The 14173-nt window shown below is 44.6% G+C and overlaps 17 pseudogenes; all 17 read right to left on the bottom strand.

Moving 5' to 3' along the window:
* Positions 1-545: 545 nt before the first annotated feature.
* Positions 546-664, bottom strand: LOC148251255 (5S ribosomal RNA; annotated as a pseudogene).
* A 1201-nt stretch (positions 665-1865) lies between these two features.
* On the bottom strand, positions 1866-1984 carry LOC148251254 (5S ribosomal RNA; annotated as a pseudogene).
* An 856-nt stretch (positions 1985-2840) lies between these two features.
* Positions 2841-2959, bottom strand: LOC148251253 (5S ribosomal RNA; annotated as a pseudogene).
* Positions 2960-3163: 204 nt separating this feature from the next.
* On the bottom strand, positions 3164-3282 carry LOC148251252 (5S ribosomal RNA; annotated as a pseudogene).
* A 204-nt stretch (positions 3283-3486) lies between these two features.
* On the bottom strand, positions 3487-3605 carry LOC148251251 (5S ribosomal RNA; annotated as a pseudogene).
* An 857-nt stretch (positions 3606-4462) lies between these two features.
* LOC148251250 (5S ribosomal RNA) lies at positions 4463-4581 on the bottom strand (annotated as a pseudogene).
* Positions 4582-5113: 532 nt separating this feature from the next.
* Positions 5114-5232, bottom strand: LOC148251249 (5S ribosomal RNA; annotated as a pseudogene).
* A 205-nt stretch (positions 5233-5437) lies between these two features.
* On the bottom strand, positions 5438-5556 carry LOC148251248 (5S ribosomal RNA; annotated as a pseudogene).
* A 2151-nt stretch (positions 5557-7707) lies between these two features.
* On the bottom strand, positions 7708-7826 carry LOC148251247 (5S ribosomal RNA; annotated as a pseudogene).
* Positions 7827-8873: 1047 nt separating this feature from the next.
* Positions 8874-8993, bottom strand: LOC148251246 (5S ribosomal RNA; annotated as a pseudogene).
* Positions 8994-10173: 1180 nt separating this feature from the next.
* LOC148251245 (5S ribosomal RNA) lies at positions 10174-10292 on the bottom strand (annotated as a pseudogene).
* An 848-nt stretch (positions 10293-11140) lies between these two features.
* Positions 11141-11259, bottom strand: LOC148251244 (5S ribosomal RNA; annotated as a pseudogene).
* A 530-nt stretch (positions 11260-11789) lies between these two features.
* On the bottom strand, positions 11790-11908 carry LOC148251243 (5S ribosomal RNA; annotated as a pseudogene).
* Positions 11909-12112: 204 nt separating this feature from the next.
* LOC148251242 (5S ribosomal RNA) lies at positions 12113-12231 on the bottom strand (annotated as a pseudogene).
* Positions 12232-12762: 531 nt separating this feature from the next.
* LOC148251241 (5S ribosomal RNA) lies at positions 12763-12881 on the bottom strand (annotated as a pseudogene).
* Positions 12882-13410: 529 nt separating this feature from the next.
* Positions 13411-13529, bottom strand: LOC148251240 (5S ribosomal RNA; annotated as a pseudogene).
* Positions 13530-13996: 467 nt separating this feature from the next.
* On the bottom strand, positions 13997-14115 carry LOC148251239 (5S ribosomal RNA; annotated as a pseudogene).
* Between the last annotated feature and the right edge of the window lie 58 nt (positions 14116-14173).

The raw sequence follows: 14173 nt of genomic DNA, 5'->3' as shown, positions 1-14173 counted from the left end.
GTGGTGGACTATAAATAAATGCACGAAAAATATTAAGCAAAATTTTCATGCCCCGCGACTCACACCGGCAGACTGTGGCTCCGATTGCACTTAACGTTTAACACCCAGTCTAAAAAAAATGGGTTCAACACGAGGACTTTCCAGGAGGTCACCCATCCTAGAACTAATCTCGCCCAAGCACGCTTAACTATAGAGTTCTGATGGGATCCTGTGCATTAGTGTTTGTGTGATCGCAACTGTCCCATTTCCCACTTCAAATAAATATAGCCCTTCTCCTTCACTCTCCCTCCCATCATTTATTTCGCTGTGTGGCCATACCGTATCTCTGCTTCTAGTTATAATATAGAGCGAAATGCCATGTCGCTTTGACTCACGCCTGCTGCGTCTCTTTTTTCGTTGTTCTACTATGTAAAACTCTCGTAATGAGACTCTTATCACGTGGTGGACTACAAATAAGTGCACGTAAAATATTTAGCAAAATGTTTCAATGTTGCTACTCATACCGGCGGACTGTGGCTCCGATCGCGCGTAACATTGCAAAAAGACGGGTGCAACAAGAGAACTTCCTAGGACGTCACCCATCCTAGTACTCCTTTTCGCCCAAGCATGCTTAACTACGGAGTTCAATGGGATCCGGTGTATTAATGCTAGTATGATTGCACCACTTCCATTCCGCGCTGCAAATACATATACCCCTTCTCTTTCCTTCCCCCCACCCATAATTTTTTTCACTGTGTGCGCACACTGCACCTCTGTTTGTAGTTCTAATATCAAACGAAATGCCCCGATAACTCGACTCACGCCAGAAGAAAGACCATCCACCGTACCTCATTTTTCTTTATTCTACTATATAAGATGCTCGTAATGACACTCTTATCACGTGATAGACTATAAAAGAATGCATGAAAAAATAGTAAGCAAAATTTTTTGGCGACGCGACTCATGCCAGTGGATTGTGCCTCCGATCACATGTACATTTTATGCCCCATTTGTAAAAAGACAGTTCAACACGAAAAAAGAAAATTCAACACGAGGACTTCTCAGGAAGTTACCGATCCTACTACTACTTTCGCCCAAGCTTGCTTAACTACATAGTTCGATCGAATTCAGTGCATTAATGCTGGTATGATCGCACCCTTTACATTCCGTATTGCAAATACATATACCTTTCTCCTTTCCTCCCCTCTTCCGTCATTTTTTTCACTGTGGGCGGACACTACATCTCTGTTTCTAGTTCTAATATCAATCAAAATGCCCCAACGCCTCGACTTATGCCCAGATCAAAGGACCACCAGCCACACCTTTTTTTTTCGTTGTTCTACTCTGTAAGATGCTCGTAATGACTCTCTTATCACGTGGTGGACTATAAATGAGTGCATAAAAAAAAGTAAACAAAATACTGGGGCACGGCGACTCACGCCGGCAAATAAACCAGCGGACTATGGCTCTGGTCGCGCGTAATGTTTGATACCCTGTCCGCAAAAAAACGGGTGCAACACAAGCACTTCCCAGGAGGTCACTCATCCTAGTACTACTCTCGCCCAAACACGCTTAACTGTGGATTATGATGGGATACGATGCATTAGTTCTAGTATGATCCCACCCGTTCTATTCCTCACTTTAAATACATATACCCTCTCTTTCCCTCCCCCCTCACTTCATTTCTTTCGCTCTGTGTTGACACCGCACCTAAACTTCTAGTTGTGATATCAAGCAAAATGCCCTATTGTCTGGACTAACGCCCAGATGAACGGACCGCTCGCTGCACATCTATTTCGCTTATTCTATTATTTACGATGCTCGTAATGACACTCTTATCAAGTGGTGAACTATAAATGGATGCACGAAAAATATTAAGAAAAAGACGGGTGCAACACGAGGACTTCCTAGGAGGTTACCTATCCTAGTACTACTCTCGCCAAAGCACACTTAACTGCGGAGTTCTGATCGGATCCGGTGTATTAGCGCTGGTATGATCGCACTTGTTTTATTCCGCGCTGCAAATACATACACTCCTTCTCCTTCTGTCCCCCCTCCCGTCATTTGTTTCCTTGTGCGTGCACACTGCACTCTCCTTCTCGTTCTAATATCAAGTAAAATACCCTGGTGCCTTAACTCACATTTGCGAATAAACCAGTGGAACATAGTTTCAGTCGCGTGCAACGTTGAACGCCCCATCTGAAAAAAAATAGGTCCAACACGAGGACTTCCCAAGAGGCCACCACTCCTAGTACTACACTTGCCCAAGCACATTTAACTACGGAGTTTTGATGGGATCAGGTGCATTAGTGATTGTATAATGGCACCTGTTTCATTCTGCACTGCAAATACATACACTCTTTCTCCTTCCCTCCCCCCTCCCATCATTTATTTCTTTGTGCGTGCACACTGCACCTTTCCTTCTTCTTCTAATATCAAGTAAAATAGCTTGGCGTTGTGACTTATATTTGTGAATAAACCAGCAAACCATAGTTCTAGTTACGTGTAACGTCGAGCGACCAATCTGCAAATAAATTGGTGCAGCACGAGTACTTCCGAGGAGGTCACCCATCCTAGTACTACTCTCGCCCAAGCAAACATAAATATGGAGTTCTAATGGGATTCGGTGTATTAGTGCTGGCATGATTAGACCTATTTTATTCCACACTGCTAATACATACACTTCTTCTCCTTCTTTCTCCCCTCCTGTCATTTGTTTCCTTGTGCGTGCACACTGCACCTCTCCTTCTCGTTATAATATCAAGTAAAATGCTTGGGCGTCGTGACTCTCATTTGTGAATAAACAAGCGGAACATAGTTCCAGTCGAGCGTAACGTCGAACGACCCATCTAAAAAAAAAATGTGTGCAACACGAGTACTTCCCAAGAGGTCACCCATCAGACTAATACTCTCGCCCAAGCACACTTAACTGGGGAGTTCTGATGGGATCCGGTGTATTAGTGTTGGTATGATCGCACCTATTTCAATCTGCGCTGCAAATACATACACTACTTCTCTTTCCCTCCCCTCCCATCATTTGTTTCCTTGTGTGTGCACATTGCACCTCTCCTTTTCCTTCTAATATCAAGTAAAATGCCCCGGCGCCCTGACTCACATTTGCGAATAAACCAGCGGACCATAATTTCAGTTGTGCATAACATTGAACGACCCATCTGTAAAAAAATGGATGCAACACGAGGACTTCCATGGAGGTCAACCATCCTAGTACTACTCTCGCCTAAACACACTTAACTGCAGAGTTCTGATGCGATCCGGTGCATTAGTGCTGGTATGATTGCACCTGTTTCATTCCATGCTGCAAATACACACTCCTTCTCCTTCCCTCCCACCTCCCGTCATTTGTTTCCTTATGCGTGCACAATATACCTCTCCTTCTTGTTCTAATATCAAGTAAAATGGCTTTGCGCCGTGACTGACATTTGCGAATGAATCAGCGGACCATAGTTCTAGTCGCATGTAATGTTGAGCGACCCATCTGCAAAAAAATGGGTGCATCACGAGTAATTCCGAGGAGGTCACCCATCCTAGTACTACTCTCGCCCAAGCAAACTTAAATGCGGAGTTTTGATGGGATCTGGTTCATTAGTGCTGGTATGATTGCACATGTTTCATTCTGCGCTGCAAATACATACACTCCTTCTCATTCCCTTCCCCCTCTCGTCATTTGTTTCCTTATGCTTGCACACTTCACCTCTCATTCTCATTCTAATATCAAGTAAAATGTCTCAGCGCCGTTACTCACATTTACGAATAAACTAGCGGATCATAGTTCTAGTCGCGCATAACATCGAACGACCCATCTGCAAAAAATATGGGTGCAACACGAGTACTTCCCAGGAGGTCACCCATCCTAATACTACTCTTGCCCAAGCACACGTAACTGTGGAGTTCTGATAGGATCCGATGAATTAGTGATGGCATGATCAGACCTGTTTCATTCCACGCTGCAAATACATACACTCCTTCTCTTTCCTTCATCCCTCCTGTCATTTGTTTCTTTGTGTGTGCACATTGCACCTCTGCTTCTCTTTCTAATATCAAGTAAAATACCTTGACGCCTTGACTCACATTTGCGAATAAACCAAGAGACCATAGTTTCAGTTTTGCGTGACGTCAAACGACTCATCTGCAAAAAAATGGTTACAACACAAGAACTTCCTAGAAGGTCACCCATTCTAGTACTACTCTCGCCCAAGCACACATAACTGCGGAGTTCTAATGGGATCCAGTCCATTAGTTCTGGTATGATCGCACTTATTTCATTCCGCACTGCAAATACATACACACCTTCTCCTTCCCTCCACCCTCCCGTCATTTGTTTTCTTGTGCGTGCACACTGCACCTCTCTTTCTCGTTCTAATATCAAGTAAAATACCCCTGCGGCGTGACTCACATTTGCGAATAAACCAGCGAACCATAGTTTCAGTCGCGCATAATGTCGAATAACCTATCTGCAAAAAAATGGGTGCAACACGAGTACTTCCTAGGAGGTCACCCATCCTACTACTACTCTCGCCCAAGCACACATAACTACGGAGTTTTGATGGGATCTGGTTCATTAGTGCTGGTATGATTGCACATGTTTCATTCTGCGCTGCAAATACATACACTCCTTCTCATTCCCTTCCCCCTCTCGTCATTTGTTTCCTTATGCTTGCACACTTCACCTCTCATTCTCATTCTAATATCAAGTAAAATGTCTCAGCGCCGTTACTCACATTTACGAATAAACCAGCGGATCATAGTTCTAGTCGCGCATAACATCGAACAACCCATTTGCAAAAAATATGGGTGCAACACGAGTACTTCCCAGGAGGTCACCCATCCTAATACTACTTTCGCCCAAGCACACGTTACTGTGGAGTTCTGATGGGATCTGGTGAATTAGTGCTGGCATGATCGGACCTGTTTCATTCCACGCTGTAAATACATACACTCCTTCTCCTTCCTTCCCCCCTCCTGTCATTTGTTTCTTTGTGTGTGCACATTGCACCTCTGCTTCTCTTTCTAATATCAAGTAAAATACCCTAGTGCCTTAACTAACATTTGCGAATAAACTAGCAAAAAATAGTTCCAGTCGTGCGTAACGATGAACGACCCATCTGCAAAAAAATAGGTGCAACACAAGGACTTCCCAGGAGGTCATCCATCCTAGTACTACTCTTGCCCAAGCAAACATAACTATGGAGTTCTAATGGGATCTGGTGCATTAGTGCTAGTATGATCGCACCTGTTTCATTACACGCTGCAAATACATACACACCTTCTCATTCCCTCCACCCTCCCATCATTTGTTTCCTTGTGTGTGCACACTGCACCTCTCCTTCTCCTTCTAATATCAAGTAAAATGCCCCGGCACCGTGACTCACATTTGTGAATAAACCAGCGGACTATAGTTCCAATCGCATGTAATGTCGAACCACCCATCTAAAAAAAATAGGAGCAACACGAGGACTTCCTAGGAAGTCGACCATCTTAGTACTACTCTCGCCAAAGCACACTTAAATGCAGAGTTCTGATGAGATCCGGTGCATTAGTGCAGGTATGATCGCACTTATTTCATTATGCGCTGCAAATACATACACTCTTTCTCCTTACCTCCCCCCTCCTGTCATTTGTTTCATTGTGCGTGCACACTGAACCTCTCCTTCTTGTTCTAATATCAAGTAAAATGCTCCGGCGACGTGACTCATATTTACAAATAAACAAGCGGACCATAATTCAAGTCGCGTGTAGCGTCGAACGCCCCACATTAAAAAAAATAGGTACAACACGAGGACTTCCTAGGAGGTCACAACTCCTAGTACTACACTTGCTCAAGCACATTTAACTGCAGAGTTCTAATGGGATCCAGTGAATTAGTGATGGTATAATAGCACCTGTTTCATTCTGCACTTCAAATACATACACTCTTTCTCATTCCCTTCCCACTCCCGTCATTTGTTTCCTTGTGCGTGCACACTGCACCTCTCATTCTCCTTCTAATATCAAGTAAAATGCCCTGGTGACGTGACTCACATTTGTAAATAAACTAGCAGACCATAGTTCTAGTCGCGTTTAACGTTGAACGACCCATCTACAAAAAAATGGGTGCAACACGAGTGCTTCCAAGGAGGTCACCCATCCTAGTACTACCCTTGCCCAAGCACACTTTAATGAGTAGTTATGATGGGTTCCGGTGCATTAGTGCTGGTATGATCGCACCTATTTCATTCCGCATTGCAAATACATAGACTCCTCTTTCCCTCCCCCCTCCCGTCATTTGTTTCCTTGTGTGTTCACACTGTACCTCTCCATTTCGTTCTAATATCAAGAAAAATTTTCCGACACCGTGACTCACATTTGTGAATAAACCAGTGGACCATAGTTCTAGTCACGCGTAACGTCGAACGACCTATCTGTAAAAAATGGTGTGCAACACGAGTACTTCCCAAGAGGTCACCCATCCTAGTACTCTTGCCCAAACACACTTAACTCTGGAGTTATGATGGGATCTGGTGCATTAGTCCTAGCATGATCACTCCTGTTTTATTTTGCGCTGCAAATACATACACTCCTTCTCCTTCCCTCCCCCTCCCTTCAGTTTGTTTCCTTATGCGTGCACACTGCACCTTTCCTTATCGTTCTAATATTAACAAAAATGGCCTCGTGTCGTGACTCACATTTGCGAATAAATCAGTGGATCATAGTTCCAGTCGCGCGTAACATCGAACGACCCATCTGCAAAAAAATTGTTACAACATGAGGACTTCCCAAGAGGTCACCCATCCTAGTATTACACTCGCCCAAGCACATTTAACTGTAGAGTTCTGATTGGGATCCGGTGCATTAGTGCTGCTATGATCGCACATCTTTCACTTCGCGCTGCAAATACATACCCTCATTCTCCTTCCCTCCCCCCTCCCATCATTTGTTTCCTTGTGCGTGCACACTGCACCTCTCTTTCTCGTTCTAATATCAAGTAAAATGTCCCAGCGCCGTGACAAATTTTTTTGAATAAACCAGCTGACCATATTTCTAATCGCGTATAACTTCAAACAACCTATCTGCAAAAAAATGAGTGCAACACGAGTACTTCCCAGGAGGTCGCCCATCCTATTGCTACTCTCAACAGAACAAACTTAATTGCAGAGTTCTGATGGGATCCCATGCATTTGTCCTAGTATGATCTCACCTGTTTTATTATGCGCTGCAAATACATACACTGCTTCTCCTTCCCGCCCCCCTCCCCTCATTTCTTTCCTTGTGCGTGCACACTGCACCTTTCCTTCTCATTCTAATATAAAAAAAAATACCCCGACGTCGTGACTCACATTTGCGAATAAACCAGCAGACCAAAGTTCCAGTCATGCGTAATGTCAAACGACTCATCTGCAAAAAAATGGGTGCAACACGAGTACATCTCAGGAGGTCACCCATCCGAGTACAACTCTCGCCCAAGCACAATTAATTGTGGATTTCTGATGGGATCTGATGCATTAGTGCTTGTATGATCGCACCTGTTTTATTCCGCACTGCAAATACATATACTACTTCTCCTGCCCTCCCCTCTCCCGTCATTTATTTCCTTGTGCTTGCACACTGCACCTTTCTTTCTCGTTCTAATATCAAGTAAAATGCCCTGGCGATGTGACTCACATTTACGAATAAACCAGTGGACCATAGTTCCAGTCGCGCGTAACGTCGAACGACCTATCTGTAAAAAAATGGGTGCAACACGAGTACTTCCCAAGAGGTCACCCATCCTAGTATTACTCTCGCCCAAGCACATATAAGTGCAGAGTTCTGATGGGATCCGGTGCATTAATGCTGGTATAATCGCAGCTGTATGATTCTGCACTGCAAATACATACACTCCTTCTCATCCCCTCCCTATTCTATCATTGTTTTCCTTGTGCGTGAACATTGCACATCTCCTTCTCGTTCTAATATCAAGTAAAATGCCTCGGCGGCGTTACACTCACATTTGTGAATAAACCAGCGGACCATAGTTCCTGTCGCGCTTAACATCGAACAACCTATTTGCAAAAAAATGGGTGCAACACGAGTACTTCCTAGGAGGTCACCCATCCTACTACTACTCTCGCCCAAGCACACATAACTACGGAGTTCTGATGGGATCTGGTGCATTAGTGATGGCATGATCGTAATTGTTTTATTCTGCACTGCAAATACATACACTCCTTCTCCTTCCATCCCCCCTCCTGTCATTTGTTTCCTTGTGCATGCACACTGCACCTCTGCTTCTCGTTCTAATATCAAGTAAAATACCCTAGTGCCTTAACTCACATTTGTGAATAAACCAGCGAAACATAGTTCCAGTCGTGCATAACTTCGAATGCCCTATATGAACAAAATAAGTGCAAATATATACACTCCTTCTCCTTCCCTCCCCCCTCCCGTCATTTGTTTCCTTGTGCGTGCACACTGCACCTCTCCTCCTCCTTCTAATATCATGTAAAATGGCTCGGCACCGTGACTCACATTTGCAAATAAACCAGCGGACCATCGTTCCTGTCGCGCGTAACATTGAGCGTCCCATCTGCAAAAAAATGGGTGCAACACGAGTACTTCTGAGGAGGTCACCCATCCTGATACTACTCTCGCCCAACCATACTTAAATTAGTTTTGATGGGATCCTTTGCATTAGTGCTGGTATGATCGCACTTGTTACATTCCACGCTGCAAATACATACACTCCTTCTCCTTCCCTCCCCCTCCCGTCATTTAATTCTTGTGCATATATACTGCACATCTCCTTCTTGTTCTAATATCAAGTAAGATTCTCCGGTGCCGTGACTCATATTTGTGAATAAATTAGCGGACCATAGTCCTAGTTGTGCGTAGCGTCTAACGACCCATCTGCAAAAAAATTTGTGCAACATGAGGACTTCCCAAGAGGTCACCCATCCTAGTATTACACTCGCCCAAGCACATTTAACTGCGAAGTTCTGATTGGGATCTGGTGCATTAGTGCTGCTATGATCGCACATCTTTCATTTCGCGCTGCAAATACATACCCTCCTTCTCCTTCCCTCCCCCCTCCCGTCATTTGTTTCCTTGTGCGTGCACACTGCACCTCTCATTCTCATTCTAATATCAAGTATAATGCCCTGGCGCCGTGACAAAAATTTTTGAATAAACCAGCGGACTATAGTTCCAGTCGCGCGTAACTTCGAACGACCTATCTGTAAAAAAATGAGTGCAACACGAGTACTTCCCAGGAGGTCACCCATCCTATTTCTACTCTCGACCAAACAAACTTAATTTTGGAGTTCTGATGGGATCCCATGCATTTGTCCAAGTATGATCTCACCTATTTTATTATGCGCTGCAAATACATACACTGCTTCTCCTTCCCTCCCCCCGCCTGTCATTTCTTTTCTTGTGCGTGCACACTGCACCTCTCCTTCTCATTCTAATATAAAAAAAAATACCTTGGCGCCGTGACTCACATTTGCGAATAAACCAGCAGACCATAGTTCCAGTCATGCGTAACGTCAAACGACTCATCTGCAAAAAAATGGGTGCAACACGAGTACATCTCCGGAGGTCACCCATCCGAGTACAACTCTCGCCCAAGCATAATTAATTCCGGAGTTTTGATGGGATCTGATGCATTAGTGCTTGTATGATCGCACCTGTTTTATTCCACACTGCAAATACATACACTCCTTCTCTTGCCCTCCCCCCTCTCGTCATTTATTTCCTGGTGTTTGCACACTGCACCTCTCTTTCTCGTTCTAATATCAAGTAAAAGGCCCCGACGATGTGACTCACATTTGTGAATAAACCAGAGGACCATAGTTCCAGTTGCGCGTATTGTCGAACGACCTATCTGCAAAAAAATGGGTGCAACACAAGTACTTACAAGGAGGTCACCCATCCTAGTACTACTCTCGCCCAAGCACACATAAGTGCGAAGTTCTGATAGAATCCAGTGCATTAGTGCTGGTATGGTCGCAACTATATGATTCTGCACTGCAAATACATACACTCCTTCTCATCCCCTCCCCATTCTATCATTTTTTTCTTTGTGCGTGCACATTGCACTTCTCCTTCTCGTTCTAATATCAAGTAAAATACCTTGGCGGCATCACTCACATTTGCGAATAAACCAGCGGACAATAGTTTCAGTCGCGCGTAACGTCGAACAACCTATCTGCAAAAAAATGGGTGCAACACAAGTACTTCCTAGGAGGTTACCCATCCTAGTACTACCCTCGCCCAAGCACACATAACTACGGAGTTCTAATGGGATCCGGTGCATTAGTGATGGTATGATCGCAATTGTTTCATTCCACGCTATAAATACACACACTCCTTTTCCTTCCGTCCCCCCTCCTGTCATTTGTTTCCTTGTGCTTGTACACTGCATCTCTGCTTCTCGTTCTAATATCAAGTAAAATACCCTAGTGCCTTAACTCAAATTTGCGAATAAACCAGCGAAACATAGTTCCAGTCGTGTGTAACTTGGAACGCTCTATCTGAAAAAAATAGGTGCAACACGAGGACTTCCCAGGAGGTCACAACTCTTAGTACTACACTCGCCCAAGCACATTTAATTGCGGAGTTCTGATGGGCTCCGGTGAATTAGTGATGGTATAATGGAACCTGTTTCATTATGCGCTGCAAATATATACACTCTTTCTCCTTCCCTCCCCCCTCCCGTCATTTGTTTCCATATGCGTGCACAATGCACCTCTCCTCCTCCTTCTAATATCATGTAAAATGGCTCGGCACTGTGACTCACATTTGCAAATAAACCAGCGGACCATCGTTCCACTCGCGCGTAACATCGAGCGACCCATCTACAAAAAAATGGGTGCAACGCGAGTACTTTCAAGGAGGTCACCCATCCTGATACTACTCTCGCCTAACCATACTTAAATTAGTTCTGATGGGATTCGTTGCATTAGTACTGGTATGATCGCACCTGTTACATTCCGCACTGCAAATACATACACTCCTTCTCCTTCTCTCCCCCTCCCGTCATTTGATTCTTATGCATGCATACTGCACCTCTTCTTCTCTACTAATATCAAGAAAATGCCCCAGCGCCGTGACTCATATTTGTGAATAAATCAGCGGACTAAAGTCCCAGTCGCGCGTAGCATCGAACGACCCATCTGCAAAAAAATTGGTGCAACACGAGGACTTTCTAAGAGGTCACCCATCCTTGTACTACTCTCGCCTAAGCACACTTAACAGCAAAGTTCTGATGGGATCTGGTGCACTAGTGCTGGTATGATCACACCTATTACATTTCGCGCTGCAAATAGATACACTCTTTCTCCTTCCCGCCCCCCTCCCATGATTTGTTTCCTTGTGCGTGCACACTGCACCTCTCCTTCTTGTTCTAATATCAAGTAAAATATCGCAGCGCCGTGACTCACATTTGCGAATAAACTAACAGACCATAGTTCCAATCACGCGTAACGACGAACGATCCATCTATAAAAAAAATGGGTGCAACACGAGTACTTCCCCGGAGGTCTCCTATCCTAGAACTACTCTCGCCTAAGCACACTTTATAGTGGAGTTCTGATGGGATCCGATGCATTAGTGCTAGTATATCACACATATTTCATTCTACGCTGCAAATACATACACTCCTTCTCCTTCCCTCCCCCTCTCGTCATTTGTTTCCTTGTGCGTGCACACTGCACCTCTCCTTCTCCTTTTAATATCAAGTAAAATACCCCGGCACCGTGACTCACATTTGCGAATAAACCAGCAGACCATAGCTCGAGTCGTGCGTAACTTCGAACCATCCATCTGCAAAAAAATGGGTGCGATACAAGTACTTCCCAGGAGGTCACCCATCTTACTACTACTCTCGCCCAAAAATATTTAAATACAGAGTTCTGATGGGATCCGATGCATTAGTGCTAGTATGATCGCACCTGTTTCATTCTGCGCTGTAAATACATACACTCATTCTCCTTCCCTCCCCCTCCTGTCATTTATTTCTTTGTGCGTGCATACTGCACCTCTCCTTCTAATTCTAATATTAAGTAAAATGCCCCGGTGTCGTGACTTATATTTGCGATTAAACCAGCGGACATACTTCCAATCGCGCGTAGCGTCGAACGACCCATCTGCAAAAACATTGGTGCAACACGAGGACTTCCTAGGAGGTCACCCATCCTAGTACTACCCTCGCCCAAGCACACTTAACAGCGGAGTTCTGATAGGATCAAGTGCATTAGTGCTAGTATGATCACTCATATTTCATTTTGCACTGTAAATACATACATTCCATCTCCTTCCCTCTCCCCTCCCATCATTTCTTTCCTTGTGTGTGCACAATGCACCTCTCCTTCTCGTTCTAATATCAAGTAAAATGCCTCGGCGCCGTGACTCACATTTATAAATAAACCAGCAGATCATAGTTCGAGTCGCGCGTAACGTCGAACGACCCATCTACGAAAAAAAGGGTGTTACACGAGTACTTCCCAGGAGGTCACCCATCCTAGTACAACTTTCGCCCAAGCACAATTAATTGCTGAGTTTTGATGGGATCTGGTGCATTAGTGCTACTATGATCGCACATCTTTCAATTCATGCTGCAAATACATACACTCCTTCTCCTTCCATCCCCCCTCCCATCATTTGTGTCAGTGTGCATGCACACTGCACCTATACTTCTCATTCTAATATCAAGTAAAATGCCATGGTGACGTGACTCACATTTGCGAATAAACCAGCGAACCATTGTTCCAGTTGAGCGTAACATCAAACGACCCATCTGTAAAAAAATAAGTGCAACTGGAGGACTTCCCAGGAGGTCACCCATCTTTGTACTAATCTCGCCCAGACACACTTAACGGCGGAGTTCTTATGGGATCCGGTGCATTAGTGCTGTTATGATCGCACCCTTTTTATTCCGCGCTGCTAATAAATAAACTCTTTCTCCTTCCCTCCCCCCTCCCATCATTTGTTTCCTTGTGCATGCACACTGCACCTCTCCTTCTCGTTCTAATATCAAGTAAAATACCCATGCACCTTGACGCACATTTGCGAATAAACCAACGAACATAGTTCCAGTCGTGCATAACATCGAACCCCCCATCTGAAAAAAATAGGTGCAACACGAGGATTTCCCAAGAGGTCACCACTCCTAGTACCACACTCGTCAAAGAACATTTAACTGCGGATTTTTGATGGGATCCGATGAATTAGTCATGGTATGATGGCACCTGTTTCATTCCGCACTGTAAATATATACAGTCCTTCTCCTTCCCTCCCCCCTCCCGTCATTTGTTTCCTTGTGCGTGCTCACTGCACCTCTCTATCACGTTCTAATATCAAATAAAATGCCTCGGCGCTGTGACTCACATTTTTTAATAAACCAGCGGAACATAGTTCCAGTCGCGCGTAATGTCGAAGGACCCATTAGCAAAAAAATGGGTGCAACACGAGGACTTCCCAGGAGGTCACCCATCCTAATACTATATTCGCCCAAGCATATTTAACTACGGAGTTCTAATGGGATCCGGTGCATTAGTGCTGCTATGATCGCACCTGTCTCATTCCGCGCTGCAAATAGATACACTCTTTCTCCTTCCCTCCCCCCTCCCGTCATTTGTTTCCTTGTGCGTGCACATTGCACCTTTGCTTCTCGTTCTAATATCAAGTAAAATACTCTGGCGTCTTGACTTATATTTGCGAATAAACCAGCGGAACATAGTTCCAGTTGCGCTTAACGTCGAATGCCCCATCTGAAAAAAAATAAGTGCAACACGAGGATTTCCTAGGGGGTCACTACTCCTACTGGTATGATCGCACATGATTCATTCCTCGCTGCAAATACATACACTCCTCATTCTCTCTCCCCTCTCGTCATTTGTTTCCTTGTGCGTGCACATTGCACCACTCCTTCTTATCCTAATATCAAGTAAAATACATCGGCGTTGTGACTCACAATTGCGAATAAACCAGCGGACCATAGTTCCAGTCGCGCGTAATGTCGAACAACCCATCTGTAAAAAAATGGGTGCAACACGAGTACTTCCCAGGAGGTAACCCATCCTAGTACTACTCTCGCCAAAGCACACTTAACTGCGGAGTTCTGATGGGATCCGGTGAATTAGTGCCAGTATGATCGGACCTGTTTCATTCTGCGCTGCAAATACATATACTCCTACTCCTTCCCTCCCCCGCCCGTCAT

Source organism: Carica papaya, chromosome 8 (assembly GCF_054855325.1).
Source record: "Carica papaya isolate Zhongbai chromosome 8, ASM5485532v1, whole genome shotgun sequence".
Lineage (NCBI taxonomy): Eukaryota > Viridiplantae > Streptophyta > Magnoliopsida > Brassicales > Caricaceae > Carica > Carica papaya.
The sequence above is the reverse complement of the archived record's forward strand: the minus strand, read 5'-3'. Positions and strand labels throughout refer to the sequence as shown.